The sequence below is a fragment of the Phyllobates terribilis genome, unplaced genomic scaffold, assembly GCF_046119375.1.
Source record: "Phyllobates terribilis strain yellow unplaced genomic scaffold, ASM4611937v1 Scaffold_1__5_contigs__length_1240528914, whole genome shotgun sequence".
Classification (NCBI taxonomy): Eukaryota; Metazoa; Chordata; class Amphibia; order Anura; family Dendrobatidae; genus Phyllobates; species Phyllobates terribilis.
Window position 1 is genome coordinate 1,068,294,079 of NW_027362761.1, and position 16,143 is coordinate 1,068,310,221.

Genomic DNA, 16,143 nt, shown 5'->3' on the forward strand with positions numbered 1-16,143 from the left:
GCTGCGGAAATTCCGCAGCATAAACGCTTGAAAAACGCATCGTGGGCACACAGCCTTAGATAGAAAAAAAACTGTATGTTTGGTATGTGTGTACTTGTACTGAGCTGGGGAATCATTCTGCCAGGTGAGTTTTACTGTGTAGTGAACATGGTGGAATTGCATTCTTCTTTACTTCTACGCACTTGGAATTTTTTTCCTGCTTTAACGTGATGGTGTTATTCAAAAGTATAATTCGTCCTGCAAAAAATCAAGTCCTCATACAGCTATGGGGACAGAACAATAAAAAAAAGTTATGGCTCTTGGAAGAAGGGGAGGAAAAAAAAAAAACAGCCTGGTCATGAAGGAGTTAAGTAGAAAAGAAAAATGAGACTGCAAAGACGATAAAAAGTTAAACTGTAATAAGTTCCCTTCTTTGCACAGTCTGCCGCCAGTGAGCTCCTGCTGCACCTTCTCCGCAGTGCACGGCGCCGGCCACACACAGGTACAGCGCAGCACTGGAGGATATCCTCAGCACCGGGAGGATCGATCACGTGACCTCCTCATCAGGCGCCTGCGCAGTACACTGTATTCCCTGTTGTGTCCTAGGATCTCCCTGTCGCTGCTTCCTGGGCCGGGCTGCGCCTGCGCAGTGCTGTGGCATTAGTGATGGTGGTGGAGTGACGAGCTTGGCGCTTGTAGTGCGCAGACAGCGGGAATTAGCTCGGCCACCCTGTGGAGGAGCGGACGGAGGCCGGGAGCGCAGAGCGGTTGGGGACGGCTCGGTGCTGCGCTGCTGTGAGGTGAGTGTGGTGCGGCTGTGTGGGAGGCGTGTTCTCCTTGTGTAACACTTGTGCTGCTGGATAGGACACACCCCCTGATGTACAGACAACTTTCCTGCTGCCACTGGTCGTGCCCACATGTGAGCAGGGCAGGGGTGTTATCCGTCAGGTAGGCCTGGGCGTGTATGACACATCGCCTGTGTGACCCCCATATGGAGCAGTGGGACGCGCCGGCCCCGGTCACTACCCGGTGTGCCCTGTACAGTGTGAGGTGTGCTGTGGAGCAGCAGCTGTCTGCAGGGGTGCTGTGTACCGCACCTGCGCCATGCTCCTGTGTGCTCTGCCTCTATTATACAGGGTTATGCTTTCTGCTTTGCTATTATTACATAGTCATGTTGTGGTTGTGTAATCTCCTGGCATGGTGCAGGCTGTCAGGCTGTACCCATCATGGCCTGAAGGGGGCAGCCATGTAGCCCTGTCTGGAGTTTTTGCTGTAGGCTCTGGCCATTCATATATAACCTGACTTCTATCCACTGAAGTAGGGCTACAACCAGCTGGTCCAGTCTGTTAGGTGCCAGGGGGCGCTCTATGCTGAGCCAGGGGCCCATATGCTGCCCTTGCACAGGGACCCTCTGCAGTTTGTCTGCCCCTGCTAGACACTTCTCCCAGGGGGGATAATAATGCGCATGTTGTTCGGCCGTCTGCTTTGCGTTGTATAAGGGTAAGTGCACACAACTGTTTTATCACCATCTGAGAACAGCGGTCCAATTCTGATATCCACACCCCTTCTCCTTTTCATGTCAGTCTGCGAAAATCAGACTGCACTCCGATGTCATCGGAGTGCTGTCCAATGTTTGTCACCGACCCGTAGTAGATTTACATTGCCGATTTTGATCCCACACTCTGACACGTCTCCGATTTTTTTTATTACGCAGACCACTTGTATGAGGATAAAAACAGCAGCACATGAAATGAGTCGTGTGCACGAGCCTGAACTCTGCAGGTCCTCTGGGACAGTACTGATGATGGGGGTTATTGTTGTGGTAAAACTTCTCTGATCACCTGTGTTTCTTCCGGAGGATGAGAAGCCTAGGGGTCCTGTCTTTGCAGAGCGGTGATACTTGGTGGTAAGCGCTAATATGTGCAATCTAAGGCTTCATCCAGACATGAGAAGAATTCTCTTCAGTGGTTTTTGTTCTAATTTTCATCACTGTTTCAGTTTTTATTATAAGTGATTTTTTTCTGGTCTAAAAAAAAATAATTTGCAAAAATTCTCCTGCTTATTACAATGTTAAAACTGGACAGGGCACATAGATGACGATGGCTTCTTCACAGACCCATCCACTTGTATGGGTAATTGCAAGCTCTGATTCAGGTAAAAAAGACATGTTGTGTTTTTTTTTTTTTTTTCTATCCATGAAAGATGGAAGGTGTACCTTTTTAATTTAATATATTAAATGTTATGTTTTATGTCAATATGTTCTCTCCTTGCTGAACTGTATTATTGAGAGGTTGTATATAGGTCGGCTATACATTACCGGACCTTTGCTGTTTTTCTACCTTTAAATGAGGCGTTGAGTTGCATCCAGGAGTTATCATTTATATTGCTATGTAGAGGTTGAAAACACTTTCTGGATGTGACATGTTACATAATGGTTGGTGTATTAGCATTTGTGACACAGCCCTAATCCCTGCATAGGCAAATTAAAGAAAATGTGAATATTAGAGCATTTCATCCTGTCCTCATCACAGCCTCATGGAGGTTGCATAGGTGCTCATTAAGATTAAGAGGAGTAATCTATGCCATCTCTGGATGTGACTCTTGACTTTGGGTGCCTCCTGACAAAGGTTTCAGGTGAAACACATGTTGGAGCTACTGAATCTTGGTGAGGTGCTTATGTTTTACACTTTTTAAAGGGACTGTGTCAGCACAGAATCGCTGTTCAAACCAAGTATTGACGCTCGGTGCTTTAGGGCAGAGCCAATCACTTATATACACCTTCCCACCTGCTTCGTTTCCCTCTATCTCCGCCCTTCTCTGGCCCTATGAAGCCAGAGCTGTCAATGAAAGAAGATTGGGGTGGAGGTTGATGGAAAACAAGCAGGTGGGAAGGTGTATATAAATGATTGGCCCTGCCCATCACACATGCTGATCGCTTTATTCTTCAGCAGATAAATCACCAACCGGTATGTCAATCGGTCGGCCTTCTCAGAGAGAACACAGAAGTGCTCAGCCGAATGAGCACTCCTGTGTATGGGAGAGTTGTCAGCCGAACCATCATTAGGCTGACAGCTATTGTGTATGGCTGGCCTTGCTGTTTCGCCATTTTGGCTTCATCATATGCGTCTGAATAACGACTTTTACGGTTTCCGTTCTCTTCTAGTGGATGTTCTCTATTTTTACATTGTTTAAAGATTATGGGGCTGATTCATCACACAGTTTATGCCAATTTTCTGTAGTAAAACTGTTTTGAAATGTCAATTTCACAAAAATTTTGCAACTTTTAGTGTTTTTATGCCAGTCTTTACCACCAACGCACACTGTTTTGAAACAAATGAATATATAATCATTTTACTCCACAGGAGTGAAGTAAATCTCGACAAGAGTATTCCAATCCCTGACTGGAGTACATTTCTTACGGTGAAGCACGGCAGCTGAAAGATGCACCAAATCCAATAAAAGCTGCACGCCTCGCAATGAATTTGGCACATCTTATTCCAGAGTACTCTTCATCAAGATGGCTTCCAAAACATCAGTCTTGATGAATCAGGACCTTTTATATTTTTAAGAGAATACTTCATTCTATTCATTCTACTTCTGTTCGTTCTCTTACTTACACATTGTAAATTTGTTCAGTACTTTACATTTGTATTTTGAGACCAATATCAGATTGCAATGAAGAGAATATAATCTTTTCTCTTGTGCTGTGAATCCAGTCCTGGTTTTGGCTTACAAATACTGAGGCAAAATATGGTTTAAATGAAGAGTGTGAATGAGACTAGGCTGTGCAAAGCCACAACCAGGTGCAGAGGCCGATGGACGCAGGATTTTGCCAGTAAATGGGCTGGCCACTCGCTTCTGAGTGTGGGTATTATTCACCTCTCTTGTTGAGAGTGTATTTTTGGGGGGGGGGGGGGGACATACCTGATTTTGTTCTTAGTCACAGATCAGACTCGGTCATTTACCGTATTTTGTGGACTGTAAGACGCACCCCAAATTTTGGGGAGGAAAATAGGAAAAATTTAAAATAAAATGGTGATGCGTTTTGTGTCTTATAATCTGATTTTTCGGTAGCTTGCCGGGGGCGGTAGGGCGTGGGTCACATGAGGCAGGGTCACTGCTTGGCACGATTGGGGCATCTAGTCTCTCGAGTTCTCAATCTGTGCAGGTGCTTCTGGCGGCCATTATCCCTTAGACAACTGCAGGAAAATCAGTGGGAAGGGGACTCCGCTCACCGCGACATCTTATGAGAGCCCAGGTCCCGCAGCCTCACACCACCGGGACTCCCCCCCTCCTCCCAGCCCGGGGTCTGGAGCATCGCCCCGCTCCTGCCACCGGTCTCATGTCACCCCACTCCACCGCAGCCACCACCCCTGCCGGTATACTACCTTCAGATAGGACGAACCCATATTTTTCTCCCAAAGTTGGGGGGCGGGGAAAAGTGCGTCTTGTAATCAAAAAAATACTGTAGGTCCCCAGTCTTAGAAAAACTCGGACAGCGCTCACATCCCGTCCTAGTTGTATCCTAGTGTTGTCCATATTTCATGTTTGTGAGAAGGACTGATGAAACTCAGATTAAAAACCAACGCACCTTTAAAAATGGTTAAAGGGGTTTTCTGGCTCAACAACGGGGAAAAAAGTGAATTAATCAAAGGCAATATAAATAGAAGTATATAAATCACATTTTTGCAAACAGTGTTTATTCATATCTCATTGTTGTGTCTTCTCTTCCTACTGTGAGGTAATTTCTGCAGTACACAAAAAATGTCATTTTCCCCCTGATGTTCTAGGCCTTCCTCGTCTCAGTACAACCTTGGCTTCCAGCTCCACCCCACTAGATCCCCCTCGCAGGCCGGACATATACCCCGTAGAGCGCAGTGGGACCAGCGTTTACTAGGTTGGGACACATTATGCAAGTACGTGACATCACCGTCCTGTGCATAAAATCTGGCACCCCTGAAGGGTGGATATATTCAAAAGTACCTTTATTCTCTGCCAAAAGAGCAATAGAGAAAAAGGAAAAACCTTGGAGCTTTATTACGGGTGCACGTGGCAGATGTTCCGTTGGAATTTGAGTGTTATATCCTCACAGTTGCAGCAAAGTGTATGAGGTTTTGCCAAATGTTATCCACGAGCAGCGGTAAGCAATCTGTAGCAGAAAATGACCTGCAGCACTCATTTTATTTCCGTGGCGTGTTAATTTATGCTGCTTATTTCTCATTGCATGGTGTAAATTTGTACATGTGAAGGTACAAGAAAAGTGTACAGGAATAGCAAACTCAGCTGAACTCATAAGTATAATGTTGGCCGATAGTAAAATATTAAGTTTATCATCAGCTATGAAAGGAGAAAGACCTGTTATGGCAAAGGCGTGCACCCAGTGTTTCCTGAGACGTAGGAACTTGTGTAAGAGCACTCGCTGCATACTGTGATACAGCCCTTATAAGTAATTTGGGCTAATGGGATTCTGAATTGTGTCAGGTGTTGAATAGTCTCTAACATATTGGATACACTGATGGAATAAAGCGATCTTATAATTAGTGGCCATTAGACAGTGCGATACATTTCTTAGTCATGGATGATTGAGTGCAAGCTGCTCCGGAAGCAGTGTCTACTCTGTTCAGAAGTCGCGGGATAATTTTAGCCATTGATTGACAGCAGCGGTCAGGTAACTAGAAGAGTGCGTCATCTGAGAAACATCTGCATTCTTCTGTCACCTGACCGCTGCAGCCAATCACAGGCTCCAGCCGTCCTGTGACTTCCTAACAGGGCACAGACCTCCGGAGCAGCTTGTGCTGGATCTGCGATGGGTCTGGAGGGTGAGTAGAAAAATATTAAGATTTAAGAGTCCTCAGTGGTTGATACCATCTTTTCAGTTAGCCATTAAAAAGGTAACAAATTGCAAGCTTTCGAGACTACTCAGGCATAGAGTAAGGTTATGTGCGCACTATGTGGATTAGAAGTAGAAATTTCCTAAGCGTTTTTGCCTCTCCCTGGCAGAATAAAATGTATGCGGATTTTACATACGTTTTTTACATGAGTTTTTGTACATCAATGATTTGCTTTTTGGAGCTAAATAAAGTTATTTGTTGGAACATTGCTTAAACACTTGGATTACCATAGAACTGGATGAGCATATTGGTTCATTTAAATGAATAAATAATGTGTCTGTTGTATTTCAAATAAAGTGTTTGACTCTGTCTGTGTGTTTATTTAACTCTTTACTTTTCATGACCAAACTTAATTAAAGTAAAGGTCTGACACCTTGTCATCACCAAACAAAAGAGCTGGGTGTCAGCTAGTACTATTCACCCAATCTTCATTAGCATTTCTATTCATGTAATTTATGTGGCTGCTGTGCGCTGCTATTTTTAGCCTGGGATGGTGCCATTAGGCAAACATGGTCCCTGGCCATTAAATAACATCTCACAGCTGGTTCATTAGCCGCTATGTCCCCCCGATCAGCACTCAGCAGCGCTTTGAACGCAGCATATTTTTGTTGTGTCCAAAACGAGGTGCTCTAATGCCGCACTTTTGTCGGTACATGTGAATCCACCACATATAATGACACTTCAATCGATCAAAATCTGCAGCGGAGACTAGCGTGTCCTCTACAGAAATTGACAAGCTGCGGGTGAGTTTGGGTATGTGGCCACGATCAGGAACCACTGCCGGTTTGATGCTGCGTGTTTATACAGCGTCAAACCCGCAGCATCCTGATGTTACAGCATAGTGGATGGGATTTCTAGAAATCCCAAGTCCACTATGCCTGCATGAGAGGCTGTGAATCACCCACGGACGCTGACATGCGGCGCGTCTTTCAGGACCGCAGCATGTCAAATTCTCTTGCGCAGTCGCTACCTCTGCAACAGAAATTTGACCACTGGAAAGTATAGAATGCCGTAAATCCACATGGTTCAGTGAACACATGTGGATTTACCTGCGTTCAATGGAATGAAACGTTTTAGACGCAGCAAAAATTTGCGTCCAAAGCGCTGCTACGTCCGGAACATGGGCACAGAGCCTAAAAAATTTAAAAAAAAAAAAGATGTGGGCTCCCGCGTCATTTTTATAACCAGCAGAGGGAAAGCCGACCGCTAGGAGTTGATATTAGTAGCCTGGGAATGGGCCATTAGCCAACAATGTTCCCTGGCTATTAATATCAACCCACAGCTGTTTGTTTAGCCTTTACTGGCTAGATTACAGGGGGACCCCAGAAAAAAATTGAGGTGGGGTCACCCTATAAAATCGAACCAGAAAAGGCTAAACTAGACAGCTGCTGTCTGATATTAATAGCCAGGGAAGGGACCATGAATACTAGCCCCCTCCGCGGCTACTAATATCACCCCTCGGCATCCACAAGATGCGCCAAATCTGGCGCTTGGCCTCCGCTCTTCCCACTACCCTGTAGCGGTGGGGTAATGGGGTTGGGGTTCACTTCCGCCTTGTATTGGCGGCTGACGTGAAGCCCAGGTTACGGATAGAGGGCGTCTATAAGACGCCCCCATTACTAACCGCGTAGTAAAATGGTCAGCGCTTTTTCAATAAAAGACACTGCCAGAATGAAGTATTTTAATGAAATAAAACACACACACACTGTTCTACAATTTTTTTTTATTACCCTCCGTCAGTGAAGCCCTCGATCTCCTGAAAAAAAACAAACCAACCATATCCCTCACCTGTCCGCTGTCAAAGACGCAGTCCACGATTATGCAGTGTCCCGCTGCGATCTGGGTCACGTCTACAGCAGTGAAATCAGCCATCACTGATGTCACTGCTGTAGAAGACAGCAATGTACACTGACTGGTGTAAAATTACAGTGTACATGCTGCTGGAGGTCTCTGGGGTTGACCAGCTGAAGATCAGCTGATCGCTGCCCTTGCTGAACATCCTGGCAGCTCGGCACACTGAGGGGCACGAGCCCGCGCCTTGCAGTGTACCGCTGGCCGCCAGGGGACAGAACATTGCTGGGGACCAGGAGGACATCGGGGGTAGCCAGACAGGTGAGTATAAATGTTTATTTTTTTTCTTTTTTTTTACTATTACTACTACAGGCTGGGAAGAGCAGACTATTGTTCCTCCCATCCACGTCGCTCCCGCTGTTATCAGCAGGAACGGCGGTTGGATGAGAGGAGTAGCAGCCTCCTCTCCCGACCCGGGTACCACCCGCAGCTCTATTCCGCATCGATTTTGCGCCTGTTGAATGTTATTGAAAAGCAGCATTTCTGCATGTATAGATATTCTACCTGCGGGTTTGCTGCGATTCAATGCGTGCGAATTTGCCGTGGAATCGCGCAATAAATGGTAATGCTTCGGTTTTTACCGCAATGGTAATCCACAGCGGAAATTTCTGCATCATGTGCACAGCACATGCGGATTACCATTGCTTTACATGACAGGCCTGTTAACAAGTGGTTCTAATGCGTTTACGCGGCTGAAAAACCGCCATGGAAACGCATTAAAACCGCATTGTGTGCACATACCCTAGCACAAAATGTGAAGGATCACATGTTTATACACAACAAGACACAGAAATAATGCAATAGCTGAGACATGTGACATGAAGCAGAACTATCAGAATGGGAGGGGGAGATAGAGTTGTGGCCCTAAATATTGGAGCAGTTCATAGATAAGGAGTGTGAAATTTTATTGTCCTGTGATTGGGGACTGGTCCAGGGTTGTGAGGCCCCCCACAGGTCTGAGGAACACATTCCTTAGTTGAATGCCATAAATCCATGCAACACATTGGCACACTTCGTGCAGGAATGAAAGGTGGTCATTCGTTTGTATTCCCAAATGCAGGGTGAGTATGCATTTGTATATTCTCTTAAAACCTTCCATGGTTTAAAAAAAAAAAAAAAGTCAACCAGGACGACCCCTTTAAACCTTTCACAAATGCAGCTGTTTTAGTGAAGTATTAAGCTACAATTGTCTCATATTGCTTTATTATGTTGCCATTTTGCATTTGGACATGGCATGTTATTTTTCCTACCTGGAATGAGGAACAGCAGGGAGAGGCGTATGACCTATCTAGAGACCCTCCTGGATGGAATGATTTTCTGCTATACAGATTGCCATTGCTGCAATTAATCTTGTCAACTGGATGGATCATGTGTAGGACCAGAACCTCAGCAGATATTGATCACGGTCACTTACATGCAATGATTTCTCGAGCTTTGGATGTGGCAGTAATTACTGGTTGCAGTGTACCCATAATAACTTCATCTGCAACTTTTAGCTCCTCTTTTTGGGGTTCTGAGCATGTGTGAAAATTTAGGTAGAGGAAGATTGGCAGCTAAATTACGGAGGGGGACGTGCACTCGTCAGCAGAAACAGCTGTCAGTTTCTTTTTAATTACCAATGAATTAAAAAGCCTGTAGTGTAGGGGATCCTCCTTTGCCTCGGGGAACTCTGCTGTGTAGTTATGAGGAGTCGTTAAGAAGATTGATAGGTAAAATAAGGAACTACACTAGAGAAAAGATCATCTCACCTTTGTTGAACTTGAATTGGAATTCCTGTATCAGAACTGCTCGTGTTATGAGCAGCACTAGTCTAATGGTGCATGAACTGAGGAATAACTTCTGGATTGGCCCTTCAGCAGTTACAAGGTCTTTTCTTTTTACTTGTACATGCCCTGTCCACATTTAGGAATCTGTGAGTTTCTAAGAGTCCATTTACACAGACCTGTGAGCACAATTCGACCGCCAATCGGTAAACTGAAAGGGGTATTCCCATCTCCAAGATCCTATCCCAATATGTAGTAGGTGTAGTAATAATAATATTAGCAAATACCTCCAATTAGAAATGTAGTATAGTTTTTTTTATTCGCTATGTCGGTTTCCTCATGTGCCGGTTTACAGGACCTTAGGTATCTTTGGTTACGACCTCTGGCAACTAGCTGTCACTATATCATTGGTTGTAACCATGGATACCTAAAGTCCTGCAATGCCTGCACATGAGGACAGAGACAAAGACAAAATAGACAAAAATTTTACTACATTTGTAATTGGAGGTATTTGCTAATATTAGGACCCCCGCCGATCAGCTGTTATCGGTGCCGGCGGTGGCCGCAGGCCGGAAGTCCTTACCTGCGGTGCAACAAGTGCCGGCCACTACAAATGGACGGCCAAGCATCGCAGGTAAGGACTTCCCACCTGCGGCCGCGACCGGCGCCGATAACAGCTGATCGGCGGTGGACAACTCCTTTAAGGCTCAGTTCACATGTCCAGTAATCATCATTTAGAAAGGATCCAAAAGCAATCTGTTGACAAAGTTTTGGAGACAACTTTTTTTGTCCACCCGAAAAAAAAATCTGATTTCAACTGGATCTTTTTTTTTTTTTTTAATAACATTGAAGTCTATGGAAAACGGATCCGTTATTTACCCATCAGTTTTTCTCCCATTTAAAAAGGATCCGTTTTTTGCTCACTGGAGGTGGAAAAATAAATATTTAATGGACATGTGAACTTTCAAGTAATCATCTATTTGAAACTCTTCCAGTAAGCAAAAGACAAATCCATATCAAATGGGAGCATAATGGATGGCTAATTTACAGATCCATTTTCCATAGTCTTCAATGTTTTAGAAAAAAAAAAAAATGGATCCAGTTTTTTTCAGGCGGACTAAAGTTGCCTGCACAACTATTGTTAACGGTTTTATCAACGGATTGCTGCTGGATCCGTTCTAATGGATGATTACTGGACATGTGAACATAGCCTAAGGCTACGTTCCCACAATGAGCTTTTGATGCTTTTTTGACGCTGTATATTTTTGTCGCATCAAAAACGCAGCATCTTACAGTTCCAGTAAAGTGGATGGGATTTATAGAAATCTTGTGCCCACTGCGCTTCTTTTTAACGCAGCCTAAACTGACCTGCGGTGTGTGTTTCAGATCCGCAATGTCAATCTCTCTTGCGGGTACGCTGAGTTTTCTGTTCTGAATTTTCCCATAGATTTGCATTAGATGTATAAAATCTGCAGGTAAAATATGCGTTTCCTGCAGCTGAAACGCATCAAAAACACATGTAATCCACAACTGAGTATGTCAAAAGTTTTGCCAAAGCCAAACACCAGGAAGTATCAAAAACAAAGCAGCTTTATTTAAAGCATGAGTCACCAAAAAGAAGCAAAAACGCACACAAAAATGCAATAAACCACGCAAGTAACCTAATTTTTAAATAATGCAGAAATTCTGCATTTAAAAAGCTCATTGTGGGAACGTGGCCTTAGACTTCACTGAACTTGTCACTACTGGTAGAAAACGGAGGGAGGTGGCAATGCTTTGCACCAAATCTTCCTGACATTCAAAAGAGAAAACCTGCTCTAATGGAGATTTCTCAGAAATATTTCTGCACTCTCTGCTGGCAGTGATTACATGACTGATTTATTTCTGTTTTTTTGCAGCAGGCTTTTTATAAAGTGATAAATGACTATTTTCTACCTGAATATTTTTATTTGTTGCTCTGTTAAGCGGCATTTACTTTTGTGCTTCACCACTGCAGTCAATCACTGGCCTCCGCGGTGATTCTTGGGTTATTTAATCACGTTACGGTGACCTAGAAACCTGTCTTGGAACGTTCGGATTTAGGTTACCAGAAGTATGCAGGTCAGATGTCACCAAATTTAGAAGTAAATAGTTTTGTGTTTGGAATTTTTCAAGTTTTCATGTGAGTGAAAAAGTGTCTTATAACTATTAAAGCAGGTCTGTCATCAGTTCAAGCAATACAGAGCACATATATTAAATAGACCTAGTGAGCCTGTTGTGCTTACGCTAAAAATCATGTAAGAATGGTGGCATAATCCTGATATTAAATGAGCATATTATCAATACAGCTAAACCATGAGAGCGCTAATGAGTCAAAGTATATTCAGTCTTCACACACCCAGTCTTGACAACCTGACCTAGTGATTAACGCCCTTTGTAGTGAGGGTTGTGGAGTCAGTCGGTATAAAATCGACCGACTCCGACTCCTAAAATATGTAATCAATTGGGTACAGTAGTTCAATGCAGGATGTGCTGAATATTTTTTCATAAAAATTTGGGAAAGTTATGAAATGTCCTATAAATGTGTGTTCCGTTCCTGATCTAAGGGTCTAGGCTTTTAGTTGAGATGAATTTGTGCTGCACTTTATGTATGGAGTCCGAGTCGGAAGTCAGAGAAATGGACGAGTACGAGTCGGTGGTTTGGCTTACCGACTCCACAGCTCTGTAATAATGCACAGGCATCCTTAGTTCAAATCCCATCAAGGACAACATCTGCATGGAAACTATGTTCTCCACATTTTTGCATGGGTTTCTGCTGGGTGCTTCGGGTTCCTGCCGTGCTGGGAGGGCAATCTGTGCATGCGCTGCCACCAGTGCCATTTTGTGGAAGGCCTCCGGGAGATCAATTTGGCCATGTGCTGCCCGTGACGAGGCTCACCTGTCATACAGACACCAGAGGCCGGCGGAAGGTCCAGGGCAGAGCCAAAGACCATGCACACAGTCCTGTCCTTATTCACTTAAAGCTAATTACACCTCAACTTCAAATGTGGATTAATGGGGTGTACTTCGGAGAGATAAAAAAAATTGTACTGTCCCTGCCGTCATAAACTATAAAGATGCCCAGTGCAGTTCTATTATCATTATAACACTTGTAATTCAGTGTGACAGCAGCTGCTCCTCACTGCTCCCATCTGGGATGTTGCATCACACAGCAGTGTGCAGCTTCCCGCAGCCAATCTGAGAAGAGGGGGTTTTGCCATGCCCCTGCTATTTTCAGGAAACTGGATGATTGTAACAGAATGGAGCTGCACACTGATGTAATGTCCCCTATGGCAAGGGTGAGCAGTGAGGAGCCCCCTGATAATGTCTCTTTGTCTGCAGTCCAAGGTGAGGGGGCAAGGCCTGCCCCCTGGCTTTTACTAGCAGCAGCCCCCTGATGTCTCCCTCACTGCAGGGCTATTAGCAAAAGCAGGCTACTTTCCCTCCTCGGACTGCAGACTAGAAGATATTATCAGGGGACTGGTGTGACAGGAGATGCTTTTCACTGCTCACCCCTCCTGTCTGGGTCATTATATCAGTGTGCAGCTCCATGCTGTTACTATCCGCCAGACTCCTGATAATAGCCGTTTCTCTGCATAGAACAGGGGCCGAGGCCACACCCCCTCTTCTCAGGCTGACTGTTAGGGTATGTGCGCACGATCAGTATTTTGTGCAAAAATTTCTGCAGTGTTTCTGCACCTCTTGGCAGCAAAAACGCTGCGGAAATTCTGCCCTTTTTTTTTGTGCTTTTTGATGCGTTTTTGCCAATGCATTACATAGGAAAACGCACAAAGAATTGATATGCTGCAGATTTAAACGCACATAAAATCCTGTCAGGAAAATTCCTGATCATGTGCACAGATCTTCAAAATTATTATAGGCAATGCTGGCGTAAGGATTAACATGCGTTTTTGGGGCCAATTCTGCACGGGAAAAAAACACATTAAAACGCACCTTATCCACATAGTCTTACTCACAGTGGGGAGCTGCACACTGCTGTGTGACATAAAATCCCAGATGTGAGGGGGGAGCAGTGAGGAGCAGCTGCTGTCACACGGAATTACAAATGTTATGAAGGTAATAGAACTGCACTGGGGGTCTCATCTTTATACAACCCCTGGCAAAAATTATGGAATCACCGGGCTCTGAGGATGTACATTCAGTTGTTTAATGTTGTTGTAAAAAAGCCGATCACAGACATGGCACAAAACTAAAGTAATTTCAAATGGCAACTTTATGGCTTTAAGAAACACGAAAAAAAATGTGGTACTCAGTAAGGGTAATTTTTTTCAGACCAAGCAGAGGGAAAAAATTATGGAATCACTCAATTCTGAGGAAAAAATTATGGAATCACCCTGTAAATTTTTATTTCCAAAGCGAACAACTGCATCAAATTAGATCTGCTCGTTAGTCTGCATCTAAAAAGGAGTGATCACACCTTGGAGAGCTGTTGCACCAAGTGGACTGACATGAAACATGACTCCAACACAAGACATGTCAATTGAAACAAAGGAGAGGATTATCAAACTCTTAAAAGAAGGTAAATCATCACACAATGTTGCAAAAGATGTTGGTTGTTCAGTCAGCTGTGTCTACAATTTGGACCCAATACACACAATATGGGAAGGTTGTTAAAGGCAAACATACTGGTAGACCAAGGAAGACATTAAAGCATCAAGACTGGAAACTTAAAGCAATATGTCTCCAAAACAGGAAATACACAACAAAACAAATGAGGAACGAATGGGAGGAAACTGGAGTCCATGTCTGTGACCAAACTGTAAGAAACCGCCTAAACGAAATGGGATTTACATACAGAAAAGCTAAACAAAAGCCATCACTAACACCTAAACAGAAAAAAACAAGGTTACAATGGGCTAAGGAAAAGCATTCGTGGACTGTGGATGACTGAATGAAAGTCATATTCTGTGATGAATCGCGAATCTGCATTGGGCCAAGTGAGGATGCTGGAATTTTTGTTTGGTGCCGTTCCAATGAGATTTATAAAGATGACTGCATGAAGAGAACATGCAAAATTTCCACAGTCATTGAAGATATGGGGCTACATGTCAGGTAAAGGCACTGGGGAGATGGCTGTCATTACATCTTCAATAAATGCCCAAGTTTACATTGATATTTTGGACAGTTTTCTTATCCCATCAATTGAAAGGATGTTTGGGGATGATGACATCATTTTTCAAGATGATAATGCATCCTGCCGTAGAGCAAAAACTGTGAAAACATTCCTTGAAAGAAGACACATAAGGTCAATGTCATGGCCTGCAAATAGTCCAGATCTCAATTCAATTGAAAATCTTTGATGGAAGTTGAAGAAAATGGTCCATGACAAGGCTCCAACCTGCAAAGCTGATCTGGCAACAGCAATCAGAGAAAGTTGGAGCCAGATTGAAGAAGAGTATTTGTTTGTCACTCATTAAGTGCATGCCTCAGAGACTGCAAGCTGTTATTAACCGCTTCGCGACGGCCCACTGTAGATAAACGTCGGCGCTTGCTGGGCTCTGTGCAGCGCCGACGTTTAAAAGCGGTGGGTGGTCTCGCAGCGCTCAGGACCCCTAGGGTCCTGCAAGTGCTGCGATTCCGGTGCAGAGCGTTAGCTCTGACAGGGAACATCATCGGGACCTGATTGGATCAGGTCCCAGTGATGTTAACCCTTTGCTGTCTTCTATATGCCGCGATCTATAGTGATCGCGGCATATAGAAGACAGCAGGAGGAGAGGGGGGTCGTCCACTTACCTCTCCGACGGCCCCCTTATACCTTCCAGGACCTGGCGTTGCTATGGCAGCTGGAGGTCACATGACCGCCTCCAGATCTGCCATATATGGTGTCCTGCCTGGCTCATCCTGCAGCTGAAGCCTGGCAGGACACACTGACTGTGAAACAGTCAGCAAAGATCTCATGTAATGTAATACATGTCTATTACATTACATGAGATCAGTGATCAGAAAAATAAAAATTAATGTCCCATACAGGGACTAAGTAAAAATGTAAAAAAAAATGTTTTTAAACTGTTAAAAAAAAAATAATCACAAAATAAATAAAAATAAATAAAATATTAAACCAATAAATCCGTATATTTATGCAAAACCCAAAAAAGTATACATATTTGGTATCGCCGCGTCCGAAACAACCCGATCTATAAAACTGTCACACTAACTCCTTCTGTGCACACCGTAATAAAAATAAATAAAAAACGGAGCAAAAAAATATGCTTTTTCATCATATCGCCAAGCAAAAAGTGGAAAAAAATGCGATCAAAAAGCAAAATGGAAATAGAAATGGTACCGCTGAAAACGTCATCTTGTTCCGCAAAAAAAGCCGCCATACAGCTCCATCAGCCGAAAAATAAAAAAGTTATACCTCTCAGAATAAAGCAATGCAAAAAAATATTTTTTCTATAAAATTGTTTCATTGTGTAAAAGTGCCAAAACATAAAAAAATATACAGTAAGTGTAGTATCGCTGTAAACGTACTGACACAAAGAATAACGCTGCCTGATCACTTTTACCACACGCAGAACGGCATAAAAAAAAAAAACCTCAAAAAACAATTCCTGAATTGTTGGTTTTTGTTAATTTTACCTCCCAAAAAACGGAATAGAAAGCGATCAAAAAATGTCACG

The 16,143-nt window shown here is 43.8% G+C and overlaps 1 protein-coding gene across 6 annotated transcripts in view; it reads left to right on the forward strand.

Moving 5' to 3' along the window:
• The first annotated feature begins 571 nt into the window (after positions 1-571).
• Positions 572-16,143, forward strand: part of CLOCK (clock circadian regulator) — a 99,994-nt gene continuing 84,422 nt past the window's right edge. For 2 of the 6 annotated variants that reach the window (XM_073645477.1, XM_073645471.1), the window contains exon 1: positions 572-779. The gene's annotated coding sequence lies outside the window, so the exon portion shown is untranslated. Of the gene's footprint in view, positions 780-820; positions 928-1,693; positions 1,886-16,143 lie in introns of those variants that run through there. The other 4 variants (XM_073645475.1, XM_073645474.1, XM_073645478.1 and 1 more) reach the window with 4 other exon arrangements.